Source organism: Sciurus carolinensis, chromosome 8 (genome assembly GCF_902686445.1).
Source record: "Sciurus carolinensis chromosome 8, mSciCar1.2, whole genome shotgun sequence".
Classification (NCBI taxonomy): Eukaryota; Metazoa; Chordata; class Mammalia; order Rodentia; family Sciuridae; genus Sciurus; species Sciurus carolinensis.
In genome coordinates, this window is record NC_062220.1 from 129,954,065 (window position 1) to 129,974,849 (window position 20,785).

General features: G+C 40.7%; 1 pseudogene; it reads right to left on the reverse strand.

Moving 5' to 3' along the window:
* Positions 1-250: 250 nt before the first annotated feature.
* Positions 251-956, reverse strand: LOC124991518 (olfactory receptor 2T4-like; annotated as a pseudogene).
* Positions 957-20,785: the final 19,829 nt, after the last annotated feature.

A 20,785-nucleotide genomic window follows, 5' to 3' on the forward strand; every position in this document is an offset into this window, starting at 1 on the left:
AAAAGACTGCTAAGTCCTGCGGACTTGGATTGACACTGGTGATGAGAGTGAACTCATGATTTTCAATATAAATGTAAATAAGCAGAAAAATAAAAGTAGTTGTATGAATTTATTCACAAGCTTTGTCCACAGGGAGGACTTGAGATTGATCAACACAACTCAGAACTTGACTTCACATACTATTCTTTACTGAGCATGGAACAAGGAATCCTGCAGAGAAATGAGTGGTTCCAACGATGGAATAAGAAATTTATATAAAAGTATCAAACATCTTGTTTGCTCCATTTATCCTCTGGATGGTGAAGAGGACACAGGAATAGGAGCCTGAGATGAATGTCATGGGAATGAGGAGCATGGGGACACAGCACAGGTACATGAAAACCTCATACAATGAAGAGAGCGGAGAGATTCATCACAGCAGGGACTTTGCAGAAGTAGTGCTGGATCACACGGGATCAGCAGAATGGGAAGGTCAAGGTGATGGGAGTGAACGTAAATCTCTCTATGGATCCCAGGAACCAGCACAAAGATGCCAGGAGGAGACACACACTGTGGTTCATGAGGAGAGGGTAATGGAGTGGATAGCAGATGGACACATAGCAGTCATAGGCCATGGTCACCAGAAGGACACATTCTGAAACCCCTAGGGTCAAATAGAGGAACATCTGCATCCCACATTCAGGAACCAAGATGGTACTCACACCGAGCACCTGGTCCAGGAGCATCTTGGGCATAGTGATGGAGATGTACATGTCCATGAGGGACAGCTGACTGATGAAGAAGGACATGGGGGTGTGGAGCTGGGCATTGGAGTGTATCAGGAGGATCAGGACAGCATTTCCAGACAAGGCCATCAAGAAAACCAGGAAGATGACCACACAAAGCAGAGCTGGGTGTTGGGATTGACTGAAGAGTCCCACCAGGATTAAATCTGCCCACCCCTTGTGGCTGGTCATCTAGGTGGTGATATCCATGAGGTTCCACCTGGATCACCAAGAAAGCTTTGGGTTCATGTCCTTGAAATGAATGCATGTGAGCAGGCACACACATGTATACCTGCCTGATTGTTCAACCAGAGGCTGTTCCAGGGGCTGCAGGTCCCAGGAGTTCAGATGACCTGCAGTAAACAGTATTTTTAAAAAGAATCTAAAAGCTTACAATTGTGGGTGAAACGAGGTGGTAATTTGTAGTGAGGTTGCCACATTTCAAGGTCATGAGCTTCCTGAAGAATGCAGTTTGTCAATGAGAACTGGACATTTACAGAATCACTTCCCAGTGCTTGAACAAGTAGGGGGACATTGCAAACAAGGGAAATAAGACCCCCTATTCCCTGAGTTTTGTTATTAAAGTGTGAAATAAGTTTTAATCCTCTTGGTTTAACTACCTGGTTTTAACTGGCATCCTAAAATCTCTCAGACCTGTATTATATTAGAAATATTTAGAAAATAATGGACACATAATTTGGGGAAAATTCACACCTATCATTTAAGCCCACTACACCCTTATAACAAGGGCATGCCAGGAGGTTCTGTGAGTTTTTGGAGTGATTCTCTTTTCTCTCCAACAGACTGGGGTCTTCACACAGAAACAAACCTTTAGAGACCCGAGGGTCACAATCTAAGGATCCCGGGTCATGGCTGGCTTCCAACCTTGGCTCCTGCTGCCTGAACCCTCCACTTCCTTGTCTACTCTTCCTGAGAGATGATAAAAATGATATCAGACCTCAGGTGTGGTAATGAAGAGAGGCAAAGCAATGAGAGCTCCCTGAATCTTGCCTCTAACAAATGAACAAACAGACGTGGTGTTGATTGATCTCTGCACCAATCACTCTGCAGAGCCTTTCTTAGACCTGACTGTCCTTACTATTGCATTATGAGATACTGTACCTTGGTTTGAGTACCTATTTAAATCTTTAATAACTGATTTTCAAGATTACATAAAAGAGATTTGCAAATAAATCTTATAATCAACTCCACAGAAAAGTATTTGGATTTATTCATTTCTGTGTTTTATGTTTTTTATATAAAATGAGTAAGTTTTAAATATATATATATATTTATTTTAATTTTTATTTAGCTTTTAATTTTTTACAGACTGCATTTTGATTCATTGTACACAAATGGGGTACATAATTTCATTTCTATGGTTGTACACAATGCAGATTCATACCATTCATGTAATCATACATGTACATAGGGCAATGATGTCTGTCTCATTCCACCTTTTTTCATACCCCCATCCCTTTCATTTTCTTCTACATATTGTAAACTTCCCCCATTATTCTCTCATTCCCCACCCCCACCCTCATTGTATATCATCCTCCACTTATCAGGGAAAACATTTGGCCTTTGGTTTTTGGGCTTGACTTATTTCACTTAGCATGATATTCTCCAATTCCATCCATTTATTTGCAAATGACATAATATTATTCCTCTTTATGGCTGAATATTCCATTGTATATATATGACACAGTTTTTTTATCCATTCATCAATTGAAGGACATCTAGGTTGGTTCCACAATCTAGCTATTGTGAATTGAGCTGCTATAAACATTGATGTGGCTGTGTTACTGTAGTTTGCTGATTTTAGGTCCTTTGGGTATAAACCAAGGAGTGGGATAACTGGGTCAAATTAAATATATATTTAAATAAACATAAATATGAACCACTGAGATAGTTACAGTTTGACTCTGGCTAAGCATTACTTTGTGGAAAAGCTCATCTGCCTGCAGCCTAGCCTGGGCTCCTCCTAGTCCATCTTTGAGCTCTCCATTTGCACTCACTCAGGGAGAGGATTAACATTGAGGGTTCACTGCTATTCACAGAAAGACTTTGGCTGTTTTTGCCAAAATCAGGTGCTCTATCGACTGCCATAATTTTCATGAAAATTGAGAAGCAGAGAGTTAACAGAACAACACAGAGAGGTCTCAGGTGCAGCTCACTGTTCCCTGCTCTGTCTCAATGCTCAGCCACCTCCATGTAGACACTGGACACAGATCAAGGGCTTGTAAACCCAGCCTGAACTTCAGGAGGCCACTCTCAGTCTACACAGGTAAAACATCATACGCATGAGATTTGAGGTGGAATTTCTGGGGACAAAATAAGTGAGGAAGAGTGGTGAGTGAACTAAAATATGCCTGGCCTTTCTTAAGGAAATCAATAATGTCTTCTTCCACATTTTCAATTGCAGAGATTCAACCTTTCCAACCCTCTCCTTCTGACAGCTTACCTGTCAAATTTGATGCCCTCTCAAAAGGAAAGAACTAATGTCTCTTCCTCCTGGAAAAGACTAGCAGTAGCTACAATGCAGAAGTATTTTTAATGAAATTATAAGTTTCAAGTACATGTGTTCCACTGTAAAGTCCCTAAAACCAGTTGTGACATTCCACTCTTGACAGCCCGTGCTGGGAAGTGCTGAAGCTGTGGACATACTACCCAGCTTTGGATACTGTAGCCTAGTGTCCAGCATGACTGAGATCCACTGCAGAACACAGAAGACCAGAGAGGTGTAAGCACAGGGACAGCGATGGTAGGTGGTCAGGTGGTAGTGGGTAGATGATGGATGAGAGAGAGAGGATAGGTGGATAAGTCGGTATCCTCTGTCAAATCCTCCCCTGCTGGCAGATGAAGAATGAACTCTATGGAGAATAGCAAACCTTTCCAATGAACTGGAAACAAACCTGCTACCCTGGTCTATCTCTGTGGACTAGGTGGAGCAAGGACCAGAGTCTAGACCAGCTGGTGTGAGGAACTGAAAAGTATTTGCTGAGAGGACAGAGGGAGAGAGGAGGTTATGAGGTAGGGAAGAGCCCTGGAGAATCTCTACCACTGTCATGGAGCCTCATATAGTGACCTCCCCAAAACACACAGGACCAGGGAACACATTCTGCTCCACATTCAGGGCCTATCCTGACTGCTCACTTTTAATCTTCTGTAGGCATCTGCTTAAGTTTCATGGGGACAGGCTGGTGCATGTTTGACATGGGGAATTGTTATTAGCGCTGCTAGAGAAATACCCAGCCATCCTTAGAAACCAGGAATTGCTGACCATGCTTCATCTTCCCCAGAGCCTCTGAGGTCGTACTCATCTTATTTCCTCCTAGTACAGACTGATAATCCAGCATCTCAGGGCATCTGCCTAACATCACACAAGTGGGACCTGAGAAAGGACTGTGTCCCACCCCAGGGTGCAGGAGAACATCTCACTGCCTCAGTGCCTCTGGAAAACAGGGTTCTCCCTCTGCAACCCACAGCTGGGGTCTGGTCCACCCACCATCCCTGTGCTTAGACATATATGAACATGCTCAGGAGACTTGTTCCCAACATAGTTGTGACCCCTAGAGGTCTTCCCCACAGGAAGGAAGGACAGCCCTTCTCCCTCCGCAAAGTTTCAGTCTCAGGACAACTAAAGTAGCATCCTACCAAAACATAAGAAGAAATATATACTCTTATGTCCATAAATGACTGGGAATAAAAACAGATTCTTTAAGATGTTGCAGTAAATAAATGCTATAGGAGAGTGTTAAAATGAAAACATATTTTCTTTTTTTCCAGAAAAACAAATGATAGAAAAAAAAAAAGAGGAAATGCTGTCAGAACCTAATGGAACACCTCAACAGGAGGTCAGAAAACCCCACACAGCAATGGCCCTGTGCTCCGAATGCCACCTGCCTGGCTGAACCTACCTTACCCAGGTGGTCAGGGAGAGTGGCCTGGCTAAGTCACCAGGAAGAGGAGAGGGACACTGAAGCCAGAATTAAGAACAGGTAGTTAGTGTAGGAATAGGGGATCGGGTCAAATCAAGGAAATGGAAGCCATAAAGCCATCTGCCTCTGGAAGTTGGAAACTGCCCCTGGAAGAATGGAATGTCACCAAATTTACCTGCCTTTATCAAGGACTGCAAACAAGGGGCTGCTAATTGGTGCCCCCTGGGCCCTTATCTGCCTGAATCACCTTGGTCCTCCCCCTGCCCATGGTTTCTCACTTAATGAAAAACCAGGCCTAGTCATGTAGGCAGGAAGGAGAGATAAGGGGGTAGAGAACTGGAGAACAAAAGAGAATTTAACCTATAAAAGATGGAGGGTGCGCTCACTTCTTGGGACTTTAGAACATCAGCCATGGCCCCCTTCTTCCTGCCGGGAGAAGTCTGTATTATTACCTTTAAATAAAATCTGCTTAATCTGCTTGCCTTGGCTGCTTCTCTAGTGTTCAGTCTTCAACATTAGAAGGAGCAGAACTCGTCACTGGTAAATGGCGGTATCAACATCACCCCTGGTTTGGGAGACTCACTGGGGATTGGATGAGAGTTGTTTGTTCACATATCCCTCTGGGACCTAGAGGACACTGCAGTTAGAGCTAAGGAAGCAACAGAGCTCTCTGTGGCACAGTTGTAGATCATTCTCATGCCTGGTCTCTCTTTCTTAAATTCCAAACCTTCACCAATACTAACACTCATCTCAAACCACACATTGTCTATAAAGTCTGACCAATGAAACGTATGAGTCAATTCATCTGGATTGGGGTGTGCACACGTGTGTGTGTGTGCATACACACACGTGTATATCTCATGTAACCTTCAAGTGAATTTTGTGAAACTCAGAGTTCAACTGATGTCTCAAAACCATCACTCCTGTGCTATAGTAGCTTGGAGACAGGGGTTTCTCCTAGCATATCACCCCAGTATCCTACATCCCTGCTTCAACTCCTCATTCCTGTCATTCATTGGCACTCTAGTATAGAAGTTAACTTTCATCTATTTGTTTTTTATTTTAACTAGTGTCATGGAAATTATTGAAAAGTCTCAAAGCACAAACTGGTTTAGTAAAAAGTTAAACGTTTACCATAATATATTCAGCCACATAAAAATCATGCTTTAAGTGATAAATTCCTAGAGTGGAGGTGTATCTCCCTGGTAGAGCTCCTGCGTAGCATGCTTGAAGCCTGAGTTCAATAACTAGCTATGCAGTACAATGAAATAAGTCATATTCTGCCTACCAACTACAAGTGTTTCAAACATCTCTTGAGTATACACCTGTCCCAGCAGCTGGGATGAAATAGGAAGACAGAAGCAAGCCCACCCTCTTGAATTTGGCAGTCAAATCCTTCTCACCTTTGTTCCCATGTATGTTCTGGAACAATGCTGATCATTTCCCCTGACATGGAGGTCTTGCAATGGCCTTGGTGTCTGTTGGTCAGATTGCCTTCTGTACTGCACCCACCTGTCCTTCAAGACTTTGGCCTGCAAAAAGCTTGTCCTGTGTTCTTGGCCACCTGGTTTCCTGTAAGGCTATGAGACGCAGCACTGGGGCACTGGAGGGTGGGAGGAAGAAAGAACTTGGTATTTCCTCTGGTGTCTGGAGATGGTCCTTGGCAGCTCCAGCAGCTGGAGGCAACAGGGCCCCTGTGGGCTCTGGGTCCAGCACGCAGAAGGCAATTTTCATTTCCAGCAGCACCGCAGGACACAGGCATTTCCTGTGGAAGCAGCAAGAAAGACATCTAAGAAGGGCCTCCCAAAAAAGCAGAGATGAAAAACGAGCCAGCAATGAGCAGTTCCTGAGCTCAGAGAAGCAAACTGAGTTCAGGTGTTCACGTCCTCACCACCCTTAACACAGGGCAGAGGAGGTTTGAAGTGAAGACGGAGGAAAAACATTCCACACAAAGTCTAACCTGATGATTCATCAGCTAAAATCAGTCAACGTACATTCATAAAGACAGAGAATATCACTCAAATATAAACTACACAATTTTAATTTAATTTTGTTATGCATGTGATTTAAGGACTCCCAAACACATAAAACAAATGCACATGAAACTAAACAGAAAACAGTAGAGATTATAATTTTTGCATCATCGATCGAAAAGCTAAGGTTAAAAAAGTTAAACAGAATGATTCCTAGTGGTCACATGAAAAGCACTGTATTTAAACATAGTTCTACATGTAAATCAATTATAAGAATTGATCACATAAGGGTTCAAAAATAATGTGAAACACGTTTCAGAGGTCTAAAATGTCTGTCCAATACTTTTGATTTTAGAATTCAATTTAAATAGGTAGTAAGAATGTCTCCGATCCAAGATGGCGGCCTAGAGGGAGACTGCACCCCCAGTCGCTCCAGAACCCAGGAGTTAAGAAGGGGAGGCATTGAGAGACTCGGACTGAAATAGAGCCACGGGTGAGTCTGCCCACTGGGTAAAACTCGGCCCGGGTGGCAGGCCCAGATAGAGGTGGCTTATCGGAGCTGAGCAGGGCAGCTAGAGTCATCCACAGGCAGCCCTGCGCACTCCGGCGGTGGGCCCCGCCCACACAGCCAGCTTCTCCAGGTTCTCGGAGCGGAACTGGCCCGCTAGTGAGAGCCTTTCTGACCAGAACAAGCTCCGAGTCCTGGAGCCAGTGCAGCGCAGCGTACTCCCGCATGCAAGCAGATTCAGGGACCAGGATAGGGCAGCCAGAGACTTCCCCAAGTAGCCTGGACCCCTGCGGTGGGAGGTGCCATTCAAGGCTAGCTTCTCGGAGCTGACCGCCCAGTGAGAGTCTTTCCACATAGAACCAGCCACAAGCCCCTGAACCAACGGAGAGCCTCGATCCGCAAGCAGCCTCTGGGATGAGGGCAGGGCATCCAGCGACCTCTTCAGGCGGCTCTGCCCACTCCGGCTGCAGGCTCTCTTCACGGGGTGATCCAAGATGGCAGCCTAGAGGGAGACTGCACCCCCAGTCGCTCCAGAACCCAGGAGTTAAGAAGGGGAGGCATTGAGAGACTCGGACTGAAATAGAGCCACGGGTGAGTCTGCCCACTGGCTAAAGCTCGGCCCGGGTGGCAGGCCCAGATAGAGGTGGCATATTGGAGCCGGGCAGGGCAGCTAGAGTCTTCCCAAGGTAGCCTTCCACACTCCGGCAGTGGGCTCCTCCCACACGGCCAGCTGCACGGTGCAGGCCCCCAGTGAGAGCCTTTCCGCACAGACCCAGTTCCAAACCGTGGAACCAGTAGGGAGCTAGGGGCAGTTTTCTTCGGATGCACTGCTTTATCAGATTCCTCCAAGACATCAGGCTACTGAAGGCTGGGAGGTGATACACTGGAAATCTACCGGGACACTATAAGCCAATAGCAGAAAACTGCAATATCTCAGGGTCCCACTGACAGCTGACCAATATGAGAAAGCAAGGGAAGAAAATGTCCCAAACAAACCTAGATACTACATCAATAAAACCCAGTGACAGCACAGCAGAAGAAATGTCAGAAAGGGAGTTCAGAATGTACGTAATTAAAACGATCAGGGAAGCTAATGAGGAGATGAAAGAGCAAATGCAGGCATTGAAGGAGGAGATGAAAGAGCAAATGCAGGCATTAAATGATCGCACCAATCAACAGTTAAAAGACCAAATACGGGAAGCAAGAGATCATTTAAATAAAGAGTTAGAGATACTGAAAAAAAAAAACAAACTGAAATCCTTGAAATGAAGGAAACAATAAACCAAGTTAAAAACTCCATAGAAAGCATAACCAATAGGATAGAACACCTGGAAGACAGAACCTCAGTCATTGAAGACAAATTATTTAATCTTGAAAGCAAAGTTGGCCAAACAGAAAAGATGGTAAGAAATCATGAACAGAATCTACAAGAATTATGGGATATCATGAAAAGGCCAAATTTAAGAATTATTGGGATTGAGGAAGGCTTAGAGAAACAAACCAAAGGAATGAACAATCTATTCAATGAAATAATAACAGAAAATTTCCCAAATCTGAAGAATGAAATGGAAAACCAAGTACAAAAGGCTTATAGAACTCAAAACATACAAAATTACAACAGACCCACACCAAGGCACATTATTATGAAAATACCTAACATACAAAATAAAGACAGAATTTTAAAGGCCGCGAGAGAAAAGAATCAAATTACATTCAGGGGGACACCAATACGGATAACAGCAGATTTTTCAATCCAGACCCTAAAAGCTAGAAGGGCCTGGAACAACATATACCAAGCCCTGAAAGAAAACGGATGCCAACCAAGAATCTTATACCCAGCAAAACTTACCTTCAAATTTGACGATGAAATAAGATCCTTTCATGATAAACAAAAGCTAAAGGAATTTACAAAAAGAAAGCCAGCATTACAGAACATTCTCAGCAAAATATTCCATGAGGAAGAGATGAAAAACAACGATGCAAATCAGCAACAGGAGGTGCTAGCCTAAAGGAATAGCCAAATAAAGGAGAAACCAAATCATGTCAAAAACAAATATGAGTCAATTGACTGGGAATACAAATCATATCACAATAATAACCCTGAATGTTAATGGCCTGAATTCATCAATCAAAAGACACAGACTGGCAGATTGGATTAAAAAGAAAAATCCAACAATATGCTGCCTGCAAGAGACTCATCTCATAGAAAGAGACACCCATAGACTAAAGGTGAAAGGATGGGGAAAAACATACCATGCGCACGGACACAGCAAAAAAGCTGGAGTATCCATCCTCATCTCAGATAATGTGGACTTCAAACCAAAACTAGTCAGAAGGGATAAAGAAGGACATTACATGCTGCTTAAGGGAAGCATAAATCAGCAAGACATAACAATCATAAATATCTATGCCCCGAACATTGGCTCATCCACGTACGTCAAACAAATCCTTCTCAGTTCCAGAAATCAAATAGACCACAACACAATAATACTAAGCGATTTTAACACACCTCTCTCACCACTGGTTAGATCGTCCAAACAAAAATTGAATAAAGAAACTATAGATCTCAACAACACAATCAGCAATTTAGACTTAACGGACATATATAGAATATACCATCCAACAAAGAATGAATACACTTTCTTCTCAGCAGCACATGGATCCTTCTCTAAAATAGACCATATTTTATGCCATAAAACTAATGTTAGCAAATACAAGAAGATAGAGATACTACCTTGTACTCTATCAGATCATAATGGATTGAAATTAGAAATAAATGACAGAATAAAAAACAGAAACTTCTCCAATACCTGGAGACTAAATAATACACTATTATATGATGAATGGATAACAGAAGACATCAGGAGGGAAATAAAAAAATTCTGAGAAGTAAACGAGAACAAAGACACATCATATCAAATTCTCTGGGACACTATGAAAGCAGTACTTAGAGGAAGATTTATTTCATGGGGTGCATTCAAAAAAAGAAGTAGAAATCAACAAATAAACGACTTAACACTACAGCTCAAAGCGCTAGAAAAAGAAGAGCAGACCAATACCAAAAGTAGTAGAAGACAGGAAATAGTTAAAATCAGAGCCGAAATCAATGAAATCGAAACAAAAGAAACAATTGGAAAAATTAACAAAATAAATAGCTGGTTCTTTGAAAAAATAAATAAAATTGATAAACCCTTAGCCACACTAACAAAGAGAAAGAGGGAGAAAACTCAAATTACTAAAATTCGGAATGAACAAGGAAACATCACAACAGACAGGACTGAAATACAAAACATAATTAGAAGCTATTTCGAAAATCTATACTCCAACAAAACAGAAAACCTTGAAGACATCAACAAATTTCTAGAGACATATGAATTACCTAAACTGAACGAGGAGGACATACACAACTTAAATAAACCAATTTCAAGCAATGAAATAGAAGAGGTCATCAAAAGCCTACCAACAAAGAAAAGTCCAGGACCAGATGGGTTCTCAGCCGAGTTCTACAAAACCTTTAAAGAAGAGCTCATTCCAATACTCCTCAAACTATTCCATGAAATAGAAGAGGAGGGAACCCTCCCAAACTCGTTCTATGAAGCCAATATCACCCTGATACCTAAACCAGACAGAGACACATCGAGGAAAGAAAATTTCAGACCAATATCCTTAATGAACATCGACGCAAAAATTCTCAACAAAATTTTAGCAAATCGCATACAAATATATATTAAAAAGATAGTGCACCACAATCAAGTGGGTTTTATCCCAGGGATGCAAGGTTGGTTCAACATCAGGAAATCAATAAATGTCATTCACCATATCAACAGACTTAAAGTTAAGAATCACATGATTATTTCAATAGATGCAGAAAAAGCATTCGATAAAATACAGCATCCCTTCATGCTCAAAACACTAGAAAAAATTGGGGTAGTGGGAACATTCCTAAACATTATAAAGGCAATCTACGCTAAGCCCATGGCTAATATCATTCTAAATGGTGAAAAACTGAAAGCGTTCCCCCTAAAAACTGGAACAAGGCAGGGATGCCCTCTTTCACCGCTTCTATTCAACATCGTCCTTGAGACTCTAGCCAGAGCAATCAGACAAACCAAAGAAATTAAAGGGATATGAATAGGAAAAGAAGAACTCAAACTATCCCTGTTCGCTGATGACATGATTATATATTTAGAGGAACCTGGAAATTCCACCAGAAAACTTTTAGAACTCAGAAGTGAATTCAGTAAAGTAGCAGGTTACAAGATCAATGCTCATAAATCCAATGCATTTTTATACATAAGTGATGAATCTTCAGAAAGAGAAATTAGGAAAACTACCCCATTCACAATAGCATCGAAAAAAATAAAATACTTGGGAATCAATCTCACAAAAGAGGTGAAAGACCTCTACAATGAGAACTACAGAACACTAAAGAAAGAAATTAAAGAAAACCTTAGAAGATGGAAAGATCTCCCATGTTCCTGGATAGGCAGAATTAATATTGTCAAAATGGCTATACTACCTAAAGTGCTATACAGATTCAATGCAATTCCAATTAAAATCCCAATGATGTACCTTGCAGAAATAGAGCAAGCAATTATGAAATTCATCTGGAAGAATAAAAAACCTAGAATAGCTAAAGCAATCCTCAGTAGCAAGAGCGAAGCAGGGGGTATTGCAATACCAGATCTTCAACTCTACTACAAAGCAATAGTAACAAAAACAGCATGGTATTGGTACCAAAATAGACAGGTAGATCAATGGTACAGAATAGAGGACATGGAGACAAACCCAAATAAATACAATTTTCTCATACTAGACAAAGATTCCAAAAATATGCAATGGAGCAAAGATAGCCTCTTCAACAAATGGTGCTGGGAAAACTGGAAAACCATATGCAACAGAATGAAATTAAACCCCTATCTCTCACCCTACACAAAACTCAACTCAAAATGGATCAAGGACCTCGGAATCAGACCAGAGACCCTGCATCTTATAGAAGAAAAAGTAGGTCCAAATCTTCAACTTGTTGGCTCAGGATCAGACTTCCTTAACAGGACTCCCATAGCACAAGAAATAAAAGCAAGAATCAACAACTGGGATAGATTCAAACTAAAAAGCTTTCTCTCAGCAAAGGAAACTATCAGAAATGTGAAGAGAGAGCCTACAGAGTGGGAGAATATTTTTGCCAACCATACCTCAGATAGAGCGCTAATTTCCAGAATCTATAAAGAACTCAAAAAACTCTACACGAAGAATACAAATAATCCAATCAACAAATGGGCTAAGGAAATGAACAGACACTTCACAGAAGAAGATGTACAAGTAATCAACAGATATATGAAAAAATGTTCAACATCCCTAGTAATAAGGGAAATGCAAATAAAAACTACCCTAAGATTTCATCTCACCCCAATTAGAATGGCGATTATCAAGAATACAAGCAACAATAGGTGTTGGCGAGGATGTGGTGAAAAAGGAACACTCATACATTGCTGGTGGGGTTGCAAATTAGTGCAGCCACTCTGGAAAGCAGTGTGGAGATTCCTCAGAAAGCTTGGAATGGAACCACCATTTGACCCAGCTATCCCACTCCTTGGCCTATACCCAAAGGACTTAAAATCAGCATACTACAGAGATACAGCCACATCAATGTTCATTGCTGCTCAATTCACCATAGCCAGATTGTGGAACCAACCTAGATGCCCTTCAGTTGATGAATGGATAAAGAAACTGTGGCATATTTATACAATGGAATATTACTCCGCAACGAAGAATGATAAAATTATGGCATTTGTAGGCAAATGGACGAAATTGGAGAATATCATGCTAAGTGAGATAAGCCAATCTCAAAAAACTAAAGGACAAATGATCTCGCTGATAAACGGATGAGGACATATAATGGGGGGTGGGAGGGGTTAGCATTAGGTTTAGGGTTAGGTTTAGAGTTAGGCTAAGGAGAGCAGTAAGAATGAAGGAAAGAAGGACTGTATAGAGGGAAAAGAGGGGTGGGAGGGGTGGGGGGGAAGGGAAAAAAATAAACATCATTACCCTATGTAAACGTAAAAAAAAAATAAAAAAAGAATTACTAAGTCAAAAAAAAAAAAAAGAATGTCTCATGTGGTTGTAGATTATAAATTATACTTCTGAATACCTTGTGGGCCAAAATAGAAAAGTCTGCATACAAAATCTGTGGGATACTGCCAAGACACCATTGAACCGGAAAGTTAGGGGCTTCAATGCACATAGAGAAGCAATTTAAACCTAAAATAGATGAATTAAATGTTGTTTTAGAAACAAAAGCAGCAGAGGAAAATACTGGGGAATAATCTGAGCCAATTATATTTCTCTCTCATGTACATGTATGCATATGTAACGAGCCCTTCCATCTTGTATAATTATAACACATCAATTAAAATATAGGAAAAAGCAGCAAAAGTAAACCAAAGAGAACAGATGAAATCAATCACAGTATGGAGGATGAACAATGTTGGATGATGGTTCTTTGAAGCCATGATCCACGTGAATAAACTTCTGGTAAAATTGACCAAGAAACAAGAGAAAAGAGGCAGACGACAAACCATTCTCAGCAGTAAGATAGGAACCTCATTAGAGATGCCACAGAATTAGATAATTGCATAGACAATATGAGGACAATTAGTGATTCTAGGGTATGGTTATTGATTCTGGGATATACACATACTACTATTGGAACTTGACATTGTACACATATACATATATATAATACATTGAATTATAATAACATTGTACATAATTATTATTCAAATAAAATAAATAGTAATAAAATTCTATGATAAACCATAATATTGTATTAAATTCATCTAATACAGTAAAGATTTTTTCATTTATACAGTATTGCTATGCAATAATGTACACAACAGCATTATTTGCTATTGCTAAAACCTGAAGGCAACATATATATTCATCAACAATGGAAGGAATTAATAAATAATGGTGTAGTTAGGCAATTTAATCCTACACATAAAAATCAATAAGCCTGTGATACAACATGGTTCAACTGAAGAATGCCCTAACAGAGCTAGGGAAAGCAGATCTCAAGAGACCAGGCACAGTGGCCATGGATGCACGCATACTTGATTTGCATGGGGTGGGCCCCTAAGGTCAGGTATTCCAGGGCAGCAGGGGTCCAGACCACCTGTGTAGCCATCCCACTTCTTCCTCAGGGAACTTGATTAGGAACTTTCTCTTCCTCATCCTAAAGTGAGCTGAACAAAGTCAACAGCTCAGAGACTCTCAGAGGTCACACAGCTATTCATTAGTCAAGTGTCAGTGCCTGCAAGTCGAAGGGAGGATGGGAATCCTCCCCCTTCCCATCTCCATCTAAACGCCAGAATCCTGTCCATCAGAAACTTCAAGAAAGTCTTCAGTGTTCCTTTACATCTTGTTTTCCAGAGTGGCAAACAGATAAACGGAGCACTCATTAAAAAACCAAGAAAACATTGTTTATGAGTAGAAATGCATTTGATTTATGGGTATTGATTTTATATCCTGCTACTTTGCTGAATTCATTTCTTAGTTCTAAAAGTTTTCTGATGGAATTTTTTTTTGATCTTCTAAATATAGAATCATGTTGTTGGCAAATAGTGATAGTTCGAGTTCTTTTCCTATTTGTCTCCCTTAAATTTCTTTTGTCTGATTTCTCTGGCTAGAGTTTCAAGGACTATGTTAAATAAAAGTGGTAAGAAACTTGGAAAACTACCACATTCACAATAGCCTCAAAAAAATAAAATAAAATACTTGGGAATCAACCTAACAAAAGAGGTGAAAGACCTCTACAGTGAAAACTACAGAACACAAAAGAAAGAAATTGAAGAAGATGTTAGAAGATGGAAAGATTTCCAAGGCTCTTGGATAGGCAGAATTAATATTGTTAAAATGCCCATACTACCAAAAGTGTTAAACAGATTTAATACAATTACTATTAAAATCCCAATGATATTCTGCAGAGAACTAAAAAAAGCAATCATGAAATTCATTTGGAAAAAATAAGAGACCCAGAATAGCCGAAGAAATCCTTTGCAAGAAGGTAAAACAGGAGGCATAGCAATACAAGTACTTAAACAGAGCAATAGTAACAAAAATGGCATCGTAGTGGCACCAAAATAGACATGTAGACCAGTGGTACTAAATAGAAGACACAGAGACAAACCCACATAAATACGGTTATCTCATACTAGACTTAGGCGCCAAAAACACACATTGGAGAAAAGATAGCCTCTTCAACAAATGGTGCTGGGAAAACTGGAAATCCATATGCAGCAAAATGAAATTAAACCTCTGTCTCTCACTCTGCACAAAAATCAACTCAAAGTATATCAAAGGCTTAGGCACTAGAAAGAGACCCTGCACCTAATGGAAAAGTCATGTCAGCTTAGGACCTGATTTCCTTAAGAAGCCTCCTAAAGCACAAGAAGTAAAATCAAGAATCAATAAATGGAATGGAAAAGAAAAGCAACAGAGAGGTTCAAGATGGCGGACTAGAGGGCGACTGCATTTCATGTTGCTCCAGGACTCAAGATTCAAAAGAGGAGATAGTGACTTGGGACCAACTCAAAGCCGCCGGGTGAGTTTCTCCCATAGGGGAGGCGTCCCAGATGGGGCAGTAGCCCCGGAACGCAGAGAACTTTGTGAAGTAGAGTGACTCGGCGGGTCGCCCCTCCCCCGCCGGAGCGGTAAACACGGACAGCAAAGCGGAGTGAAAAATGGCGGATTGAAGTTTCCAGGACCGCGGGCAGATTCTCTAACCTAAGGAGACTCGTCTGCGAAGGGTGAGGCTCCCAAGCCCAGGAGGGAGGTCCGGGCCCCTGGGAACCTTGCCTGCGAAGGCTGCCCTGCCCAGGCGGCAAGACACACCTCCCCCGCTGGAGCAGTGAACTCAGAAAGTGGGGAACTTTGCAAAGGAGGTTGTGCGACACACCGCTTGGTTTTGAAGCGATTTGCCAGGGCTCCAGCGGCTGCCAGAGAAAGAGTGGGGCGGCGAGTTGTTTGGATCCAGCAACCGCCTGAGCAACAGGGAGGAAACTGCCCAGAGGAGGTGGAGGTACGCAGTGAGTGGCTTGGTCTCCAAGCGCCCACACAGAGCACCGGGTGGCTGCCTGGAGGAAGAGACGAGCGACGGGTCACTGGGGCTTGGAACATATGTACGAGGCTCCAAGTGACTGATCAGAGGGCGGGTCGCATAGCCAGGCGATTAGGTGCATAGCAAGGTCCGGTCCAGGGACCTAGGCACCTTTTCTTGAATGAACTACACAGAGACCAGCTGAGGGGTGGAGCGAAGGTTCCAGGACTTCGGGCAGCTTCTCTGAGGAGGGGCCACCTAAGGAGACTCGTCTGCAAAGGGCAGGGCTCCCAAGCCCAGGAGGTAGGTCCAGGCCCCTGGAAACGTTGCTTGGGAAGGCTGCCCTGCCCAGGCGGTAGTTGTGGACTGAGGGGAACCTCTAGGAGGGGAACGGACTAGCGAGATCTCCCCACCGGGTGGGTCTTCCCCGCCGAGTGAGGATTTCCCACAAAGACGGTAAAACCAGAGACACAGGCCCAAACAGGCATTGCCTCAGCCCGCAGTCTAGTTCCCCTTTGGATGACCATTGGTCAACAAGTAGAGGCACCTCTGCCCTCCAGCAGGGAATATACCCCACCTGAAGACCACCACCCCTAGAGAGGCAGCTACCTAGGGAAACACCGAAGTATCAACTTCCTCTAAGACTTCAGGCTACTGAAGGATAAGAGGGGATACACTAGCAATCTTCAGGGACATTATAAGTCAATAGAGGAAATCTGCAACATCTCTGCAGTCCACTGATACCTGAACAATATGAGAAAACAAGGGAAGAAAATGCCTCAAACAAATCTGGATGTTATATCAATAAAATCCAATGAGAGCATGGCAGAAGAAATGTCAGAAAGGGAGTTCAGAATGTACATAATCAACATGATAAGGGAAGCAAATGATGAAATGAAAGAGCAAATGCAGGCATTGAATGAACACACCAATAGACAGTTAAAAGAGCAAATACAGGAAGCAAAAGACCATTTCAATAAAGAGTTAGAGATATTGAAAAAAAAACAAACAGAAATCCTTGAAATGAAGGAAACAATAAACCAAATTAAGAACTCCATAGAAAGCACAACCAATAGGATAGAACACCTGGAAGACAGAACCTCAGATATTGAAGACAAAATATTTAACCTCGAAAACAAAGTTGAACAAACAGAGAAGATGGTAAGAAATCATGAACAGAATCTGCAAGAACTATGGGATATCATGAAAAGGCCAAATTTGAGAATTATTGGGATTGAGGAAGGCTTAGAGAAACAAACCAAAGGAATGAACAACCTATTCAATGAGATAATTTCAGAAAATTTCCCAAATCTGAAGAACGAAATGGAAAATCAAGAACAAGAGGCTTATAGGATGCCAAATACACAAATTACAACAGACCCACACCAAGGCACATTATAATGAAAATACCTAACATACAAAATAAAGACAGAATCTTAAAGGCTGTGAGAGAAAAGAACCAAATTACATTCAGGGGGAAGCCAATACGGATATCAGCAGATTTTTCAATCCAAACCCTAAAAGCTAGAAGGGCCTGGAATAACATTTTTCAAGCCCTAAAAGAAAATGGATGCCAACCAAGAATCTTATACCCAGCAAAACTTACCTTCAGATTTGACGACGAAATAAAATCCTTCCATGATAAACAAAAGCTAAAAGAATATACAAAAAGAAAGCCAGCATTACAGAACATTCTCAGCAAAATATTCCATGAAGAAGATATGAAAAACAAAGAAGCAAATCAGCAAAGGGAGGAGATATCCTAAAGGAACTCTCAAATAAAGAGGAACCAAGTTGTGTCAAAAATAAGCAAATAAATGAATAAAATGAGTCAAATGACCGGGAATACAAATCATATCTCAATAATAATCCTGAATATTAACGGCCTGAATTCATCAATCAAAAGACATAGACTGGCAGATTGGATAAAAAAGAAAGATCCAACAATATGTTGCCTGCAAGAGACTCATCTCTTAGAAAGAGATACCCATAGACTAAAGGTGAAAGGATGGGAAAAAACTTACCATGCACATGGACCCAGCAAAAAAGCTGGGGTATCCATCCTCATTTCAGATAAAGTGGACTTCAAGCCAAAGTTAATCAGAAGGGATAAAGAAGGACATTTCATAATGCTTAAGGGAACCATAAATCAGCAAGACATAACAATCATAAATATCTATGCCCCAAACAGTGGCTCACCCATGTATGTCAAACAAATCCTTCTCAATCTCAGAAACCAAATAGACCACAATACAATAATACTAGGTGATTTTAACACGCCTCTCTCACCACTGGACAGATCTTCTAAACAAAAATTGAACAAAGAAACCATAGATCTCAATAACACAATCAATAATTTAGACTTAACAGACATTTATAGAATATACCATCCAACGAAGAGTGAATACACTTTCTTCTCAGCAGCACATGGATCCTTCTCTAAAATAGATCATATATTATGCCACAAAGCTAATGTTAGCAAATACAAGAAGATAGAGACACTTCCTTGTATTTTATCAGACCATAATGGATTGAAACTAGAAATAAATGAAAGAGCAAAAAACAGAAATTACTCCAACACCTGGAGATTAAACAATATGCTATTATATGAGGAATGGATAACAGAAGATATTAGGAAGGAAATTAAAAAATTCTTAGAGGTAAACGAGAACAAAGAAACATCGTATCAAAATCTCTGGGACACTATGAAAGCGGTACTTAGAGGAAGATTTATTTCATGGAGTGCATTTAATAAAAGAAGTAAAACTCAAAAAATAAATGACCTAACACTACAGCTCAAAGCCCTAGAAAAAGAAGAACAGACCAACACCAAAAGTAGTAGAAGACAGGAAATAGTTAAACTCAGAGCTGAAATCAACGAAATTGAAATGAAAGAAACAATACAAAAAATTGACAAAATAAATAGTTGGTTCTTCGAAAAAATAAACAAAATTGATAAACCTTTAGCCACACTAACAAAGAGAAGACGAGAGAAAACCCAAATCACCAAAATTCGGAATGAACAAGGAAATATCACAACAGACACGACTGAAATACAAAACATAATTAGAAGCTATTTTGAAAATCTATATTCCAACAAAATAGAAAATTTCGACGATATCAACAAGTTTCTAGAGACCTATGAATTGCCTAAACTAAACGAGGAGGACATACACAATTTAAATAGATCAATTTCAAGTAATGAAATAGAAGAAGTCATCAAAAGCCTTCCAACAAAGAAAAGTCCAGGACCTGATGGTTTCTCAGCCGAGTTCTACAAAACCTTTAAAGAAGAGCTCATTCCAATACTTTTCAAAGTATTCCATGAAATAGAAGAGGAGGGAACCCTCCCAAACTCATTCTATGAAGCCAATATCACCCTGATACCTAAACCAGACAGAGACACATCAAGGAAACAAAATTTCAGACCAATATCCTTAATGAACATCGACGCAAAAATTCTCAACAAAATTTTAGCAAATCACATACAAAAATGTATTAAAAAGATAGTGCATCATGATCAAGTGGGTTTCATCCCAGGGATGCAAGGTTGGTTCAACATCAGGAAATCAATAAATGTAATTCACCATATCAACAGACTTAAAGTCAAGAATCACATGATTATTTCAATAGATGCAGAAAAAGCATTTGATAAAATACAGCACCCCTTCATGCTCAAAACACTAGAAAAAATAGGGATAGTGGGAACGTTCCTTAACATTGTAAAGGCCATCTATGCTAAGCCCATGGCTAACATTATTCTTAATGGTGAAAAACTGAAAGCATTCTCCCTAAAATCTGGAACAAGGCAGGGATGCCCTCTCTCACCACTCCTATTCAATATCGTCCTTGAAACTCTAGTCAGAGCAATTAGACAGACCAAAGAAATTAAAGGGATACGAATTGGAAAAGAAGAACTCAAACTATCCCTATTTGCTGATGATATGATTATATAGTTAGAGGAACCAGGAAATTCCACCAGAAAACTCTTAGAACTCATAAGTGAATTCAGTAAAGTAGCAGGATACAAGATCAATGCTCATAAATCCAATGCATTTTTATACATAAGTGATGAATCTTCAGAAAGAGAAGTTAGGAAAACTACTCCATTCACAATAGCCTCGAAAAAAATAAAATACTTGGGAATCAATCTCACAAAAGAGGTGAAAGACCTCTACAAAGAGAACTACAGAACACTAAAGAAAGAAATTCAAGAAAACCTTAGAAGATGGAAAGATCTCCCATGTTCCTGGATAGGCAGAATTAATATTGTCAAAATGGCCATACTACCAAAAGTGCTATACAGATTCAATGCAATTCCAATTAAAATCCCAATGATGTACCTTACAGAAGTAGAACAAGCAATCATGAAATTCATCTGGAAGAATAAGAAACCCAGAATTGCTAAAGCAATCCTTCGCAGGAAAAATGAAGCAGGGGGTATTGCAATACCTGAACTTCAACTGTACTATAAAGCAATAGTAACAAAAACGGCATGGTTT